Raw genomic sequence first — 7485 nt, 5'->3', positions numbered from 1 at the left:
TTCACGCGTTTTCTTAAAATCAGATGGAAATTGCCGTACAGGAGGATAAAATTGTATCTTCTTCAAAAAATGCTCTTTGATTTTAATTAAAACTCTGAAAAGTCAACAAAAGTTAATTTATCAATGCTAATTGAATTAGGAATGAAAAGAACCTTCTAGAAGAATCTAGAAGACTAAAACCATTCCTAATTGCATTAGGAATGATAAATCTATATTAGGCCCTCCCCTAGATCATTGGGCCGCATATAAGGCTCAAAACGGGCCCAGTTTAGTAAATTGGCCATAATTTCCTCAATATTCATCGGAATTGGGCTTATAATATATCGTTGGAAAGCTCTTGTCAAGCCCCATCCAACTACACTACTATTGGACCCATATCATGGACCAACCAAACTGGATTGACTGTTTTTCTTAAAATAAGTTTTCAAAAACAGAGAGAAGAGAAAAGAAATTAAAACTATCCGCAACACTAGACTTTCCACACTTTCACTTCATTCGATTATGATTCGACGCAAAAGGTACTCATCACCGGGTTTGGTTTTGGGGAGACACAAATGGGTGTCTACAGAAGCTCCCACTTTGACTGAGTTTGGAGAAACGCTAGTTTCGAAAACAAAAGTCAAAGTATCGATAGGGACGGAGAAAGATTCAGAATGTTCGGCGATCCTAAATCATTCTTGTAACGCCGATACCTGCAAACTAGCGTTAGTTAAACAGATAAAAGAGTTAAGAAACGCGTATCTTGCACCGTCGAGCACACGTCTCTGAAAGTAACCGATTTGCTGCTGTATTCTGTTGTTTTGACGACCTCCTGCCAAGAGAATGCCATCCCGCTTGAAAACTGCTACACTTGTAACTGCTTCCAATATAGAAGATTGCTTCGCTTGAAACGATCCTCTTCCGCTTTAGGACCATCTTCCACGTCTAAGGGAACATGATTGAAAACAACTTCACTTGAAATTACCTTCAGTTGTTTGTGACAACTCTCCATAATCTATGGAACGCCATCTTGTTGTTTCGATGTTCACTCGTCTCTGAACAAAGAGCTTCTTTTTTTTAATATGTTCACGCGCCTCTGAACAAAGAGCTTCTTTTTTTAATATGTCCACGCGTCTCTGAACAATAGAGCTTCTTTATTATATTCTTCTTTAATATGAACTTCTGAATGATGTGTCCACGCGTCTATGAACAAAGAGCTTGATAATAGGATGCCCACGCGTCTCTGAGCAAAAGAGCTTGAAAGAAATGTTCACGCGTCTCTGAACAATAGAGCTTGAAAATAGGATGCCCACGCGTCTCTGAGCAATAGAGCTTGAAGGAAATGTACACGCGTCTCTGAACAAAAGAGCTTGATGATAGGATGCCCACGCATCTCTGAACAAAGGAGCTTGAATTACATGTCCACGCGTCTCCGAACAAAAGAGCTTGAATGATATGTCCATGCGTCGCTGAACAAAAGAGCTTCCAATGATATGTCCACGCGTCTCTAAACAAAAGAGCTTCGAATGATATGTCCACGCGTCTCTGAACAAAGAGCTTGATGATATGTCCACGCGTCTATGAACAAAGAGCTTGATGATATGTCCACACGTCTCTGAACAAAAGATCTTGAAATAATTGTCCACGCGTCTCTGAACAAAAGAGCTTGAAATGATTGTCAACGCGTCTCTGAATAAAAGAGCTTCGATGCTTGAACGTTTGTTGCGATAATATTCCGAAGAAAAAATTTCTGAAGACCAACACCTACCGATCTCTAAAACTCGCTTGAACTTTGCTTCCGCTATGCCAGTACGTCGGCGGTTCCCGTGATGAGCCAATTCTTAGGCGCTTTAAGCTAAGTGAGACGATCTTTCATCAGGTCGATCACTTATTGTGGTTGTAATCAAACTGACTACTTAATCATGTCAAATTGCTTATAGGGGCTAACTGGCGTACCAAGGAACCCGAAATTGATGTATGAGGTTTCACCCTTGTGAGAGGCTTCGAGCTCTGTCGCTGCTGAAATATCTATGGCGCCAAGAATTGACTCTGCCGCCAGACGCTGAGATCTAGCGCCAAGCGCTGAAATCTATTTCCAGACGCTAGATGTTGTCGTCTGGTGCTGGAGTAGGGTCTTCCCTATTCTGCTGCACCTGTATTTATTTTTGACTATAGAACTTTGCTAATTTCTCTTTAATCATCTTAGGGTTGACCTAAGGTTTAACGTCACTTGACTCATTGACTTGACACGACTCAAGGTATAAACTTGACTCACTGTGATTGACTCGAGGTTGACTTGACTCGAACTGAAATGACACGTGTGACTCATGACCCGTGTGTGCATAGTGTTGATTGTGCGACTCAAAAATGCAAAAAAGCAAAAATTTTCCGTCATTTTTGTGGAGGGTACCGACTTTCTCCCGAAAAAGAAAGACACGAAAAAAAAGAATCGAAGTGAAGTTTTTGAAGGTGCATGTTGAATGAGCTTAGTAAAATGTTTTTGATACTATCTCTCAAGGTGCAAGGATTAATCCATCCTAGGCTATCTCGATGGTTGACTCAATGATGAAAGTATTTGGGTAACTTAGGCACAGAGGCTAAGCACTTCATACTTCAATATGCAATGATGATTATGAGAGATGTTGGGCATTTTGACATGACAAGACATGGTTCAGTGTTATGTTAAGATTTCATGACAAAGGGTTCCTAAGGGAAGGTATATTCGGTCATGTATCTGTGATGAAAGTGACACTAAAGTTAGGTCGTAAAGGCTAAGTGTGTGGAAAGATATTATTTGTTAAAAGAGTCAAATGGTGGTGACTCTTAGGCTAGGTAAGCTAATGATGTAGGGATCAAGCCCCCAAGTCTAGCTCTAAATGAATAGGGATGAGCACAGGGGATCCCTTGATATGATGATGGTGTGAGAATGTGAATATGAATGCATGTTTATTACGGCCACACTTAGATGTGAGGTTGCCTACGTATCCATTAGGAATCAGGCCGAACGTAGCTCTAGCCGAACCTCGCACAAGTGTGTGTATACCTCAAAAAGGTCGTTTTAAAGTTTGTAACGTGGTTAGGCTAAAGGTTATAGAAGAAGGGGATAAAGGCTTAAGACCCTAGATAAGCCCCCAAGGTGTGCAACTTTGCTTTTGAATATTTGTATTTTTATGCTTGAGGTTTTCTACTCTTTTTTAGCTCTTTCTTTTGCTTTAGCATTTATTTCATTTTTATAAGTGTGGGCAATCCCGATCATGCTGTCTATCACTCACTTGGCCTTCATGTTTCTCAGGCACGGTACCGAGCACTCGATAAGAGACGCAATCTGAGACGTGTTCATATCAAAGATATTTTCATATCAAAGACATTGGAACACTTACCCTTTTGTACACTTTTATTATTTTTTTTTGCTTATTTTTGCTATTTTAATTTTTTGAATTCACTCAAGCCTTTTTGAAATTGCATAAGTTACACACCATCCCATCCCAAGGTTAGGTAGATATGGGTTGAAAAAATGACGGGTCTATCGTTAGACGAGGCTCAAAGTGGTTTATGAAGAAAGGATTGTAAATTAGAAAGGTGAAAGGCAATATGATGTGGCTACAAGGGGTGCCTTAAATCATTGGTATACCTTGTGCATAATTCGACATGGATTTTTTTTTTTTTAATGCAATGTAAGTAAATGATCATATGCAAGGAAATAAATGCTCATTTTATTTAAGGAAAAGAATGAATCTACAAAGTTAATCTAAGGGAAAAGAAAGGTGCCTATGCTAGACTTATTAGGGAAAGGGTAAATAAATAAAAAGAACAAAGATGTCATGAAATCTCGTCGTTGAAGCTCGCCTCTGTTGTCTGCTTTATCATCACTTGCTCTTCTTGTTAACTGGAGGTATGGGGAGCCTGTTATTATCAATCAAATGTTGGATAGCCTCCTTTAGCTTCCAACAGCTCTCAGTAGCATGACCCCTACCTTGATGGTACTTTCAGCGCACATTTGGATTCCAACTAGGCACTCTCTTCTCAAGCGGGGGATCTTGAAGAGGTCCAATAGGAGTAATGAGTCCCTTGGCATGGAGTCGATCGAAAGCATCATCGTAGCTAATTCCAATAGGGGTAAAATCCCTTTTCCGTTGCTTTCTAAATCCTAAGATCTCATTAAGGTCGAAAGTACCAACACTGTTGCTAGAGTAGGTGTTTTCAGCAGAAGAAGGATAGTCTTTATTCTTCCCTTTACTGCCACTGTTACTATTGTTACTGATCTTGGCCTTCTTGTCGCGCGGAGGAACATGAAGGAGATTTGAATCAATGAAGTCTTGAACACGATCCTTGAGGACGAAACACTTTTCAGTAGTGTGACCGCGACCTTTACGGTATCGACAATAGGAATTTGGATCCCAATTGGGAAAACATTTTTCAGATGGAGGGTCTTGACTAGGACCAATGGAGTGAATATGACCTTGATCATGAAAACAGTCAAAAGCTTCATTGTAAGTCATTCCTATTGGTGTGTATTCTTCAATGGTCCGTTTTGCCTGTGGCTTAGGAGCATTGAATTCTTCATTAAACCCTTGGTGAGAATTTTGTTCAATGGCCATCACCCGATTTGCTAATCCTTCTACCACGTTCAAGAGCATGGCAACGACATCTTGCAGTTTTCGAACGTCCTCTTTTAGAGTTGACGAGTCTTCCCTGGTATTATCTAAGAAAAGACTTTCATCCTCCTCAATCATGGCCACTTCATCGAGAGAGGTTATATAAGCTGTCTCGATCATGGGCTCTCCTACACGCGTGATAAGAAGTGATGGATCGAAGGATGCTTGGTCATCTTCGATCTTCGATGGCTAGAATCTCGGAAGTTTTATTGTCATCGATCAGATCTAAAATAGCTTCTTTGAGTTTCCAACACTCCTCAGTGTCGTGACCCTTTCCTTGGTGATATTTGCAGTGCTTGTTGGGGTCCCACTTGGGTGGCATGGCTTCTGGAACTGGATCTTTGATAGGCCCTATGGGCATGACTAGTCCTTTATGATGTAACTTCTTGAAAGCTGTTTCATAACTTATACCAAGTGGAGTGAACACCCTTTTTGACCTTTGGATTCGTGATTTAGAGGCGTTCGTGGCATGTACCTCATTAATGGGAGAAGAAGAAGAAGGATGGTCGTTCTTCTTTCCTCTCGCACTATTATCTTTCAGAAGGTCATCTTCAATGTCAATGTCTATATTATAGACAGCCTTGAAAGTATTCAAGTTGTGTTGGTATCTTAAGTGCTTTGAATACTTCCCTTGAAGATTTTTGATAAACATCCTCACAGATTCTTTTTCGGTATGAGCCTTGACCATATTAGCGGAAGTTTCCCTCCATTTATTGAAGAAAGACGTGAACCCTTCGTTTTCTTTTTGTTTTAACATCTCAAGTTGTCTATGGTCTGTTTCATCTTGGATGTTGCACTTATATCTGTCTATGAAAGCATTTGCTATGGACTCCCAGGTGGAGGTTTTTTCTTTGTCAAGGGAAAAGAACAATTGTTGACAAACGGTCTCAAGGGATAGTGAGAATAGAGAGGGGAAAACATTCTTATCGATACCCTTAATGCTCATTATAGTTTCAAAAGCTCTTAGATGAAAGTAAGGGTTATCTGTTGCCTTGAATTTAGGGATGTCAGTGGCGTTGAACTTATGCGAAAGAAGTTCCTTGTCCAGCGAGACCCCTTGTGAACTCATGCCCTGAAATTTATAGTCACTAGATAGCTTGCTCAAGCTTTCTTGCATAAGGTTCATTTGTTGTTGTTTCACAGGGTCATCAATTTTGAGGGTTAAAGCCTTTAACACCTCAGTCACGTCAGTCAATTGACTCCTAAGTTCATTGACCTCTTCTTGTCTTGCCATTATCTTTTTAGCCTTCCTTTTTTGACGAATTGGTTTATCTAAAAGTGAAACTTGAATAAAGAAGTTGTCCTTGATTAATCGCCCTTCTCTCCTCGACCAAGTACTGTGGAAAAGGAATTTGGGGATATTCATTGTTAATTATTTGACTCAAACTTTATTCAACATGCAATGGATGGAAGAAGTGAAGAAAGATTTGAATAGAATGTGAAGAAAAATGATGTAGATGGAAGGATATGAAGAATTAGGAATAGGATGTACCGCCAACTTAAATGACGGAAAAAACCAACTCATGCATGAACCTAAAACATGGTCATGGTGATATGTGTACTCAAAGTGTGTGCTAAGAAAAGTAAGTGTAGGTGATATGTTAAGACTCGTGTCATGATGACAAGAGGAAAATGTATGTCGTTATCTACCCTTCCCCCAAGTCAAACAAAATTTGTAAACACCTAACCAACCTTATATGAATATAGGGCAAGTTAAGGGTCGATCCCTAGGGAATGCATTGATGAAAACTAGAGTCTAAGTCAAGCTACCTCGAAGATGGAGTTGAGATTATGGTTGGCACTATGGTAAACTAAAACAAGTCTAATCAAGTAAAACAAAGGTCTAAACACTAGGGATATGGGTTCCACATGCAAGTTCAATGATAATGCTAGTTTAGAGCTCAATCAATTAATTCAAGTATTGCAATGGACAAACAATAGTAGCAATCAAGAGAGTTCAAATGCTATCTCCTATAGGCCAATCTAGGTGTCACTATGAAAGGCAAATCAAGAAGAATCACAAGCAAACCCAATCAATTAGAGCAACTTTCAATTCAATTGTTCATGTCATTAAGAGTTGCAATGCAATCTAGATTAGTCTTATAGGTTGATCACTCCTAGTCTAATCAATCACATGCAAAACTATGTCAACCAATTTAATTGCAACAAATCAATCAATCAAAGAGCATCAACTAGCAATTTCATTAATCAAACATGCTTTTCCCTTTCCCTAGCAACTAATCTACTCACTAATCATGGTGAAATTCAAGAACAAATAACTAGAAATTACATTAATCTTCATTCTATATCAAAATCTAAGAGAAATCAAAATATTCAACAATATCAAATTCAAATCCAAAGAAGAACAAGCAACAAGCAAAAATCAAATAGCAAGTAAGTAAAAGATGAAAGAAGGAAGAGATTCTCACTAATATTGATGATTGAAAATGAAGAAATCCAAACTTGATTGATCAAATGTTGAGTTACAAATCCAAAACCAAGAACTTCTCTCTAACTTCTCTCTAAATTCTCTCTCTAAAACTAAGCTAATGAAATATTATCAAAAAGTTTTTTTTTTAAAAGGAATTACAATTCTATTTATAGGTAAAGAAGAAACCAGCAAATCCCGCGGTCTCTCTCGATGAATCCGCGGCCGCGGAGAAATGGGTACGGAACCCTCCGCGGGCTTTCTGGGCAGCACCCGCGCCCGCGGCAAGATAGACACGCGCCCGCGGCCAAAGATGTCGCGCCCGCGGCCAATCCCCTGCTCCCAAAACTCAATCAGGGGGCTGCGGTCTCTCTGAGATGGAGCGCCCTCTCCAGATTTCCCTCGCCTGCGGAGAGCCCGCGG

Source organism: Chenopodium album, chromosome 4 (genome assembly GCF_948465745.1).
Source record: "Chenopodium album chromosome 4, dcCheAlbu1.1, whole genome shotgun sequence".
In the NCBI taxonomy this organism is placed as follows: domain Eukaryota; kingdom Viridiplantae; phylum Streptophyta; class Magnoliopsida; order Caryophyllales; family Amaranthaceae; genus Chenopodium; species Chenopodium album.
The sequence above is the reverse complement of the archived record's forward strand: the minus strand, read 5'-3'. Positions refer to the sequence as shown.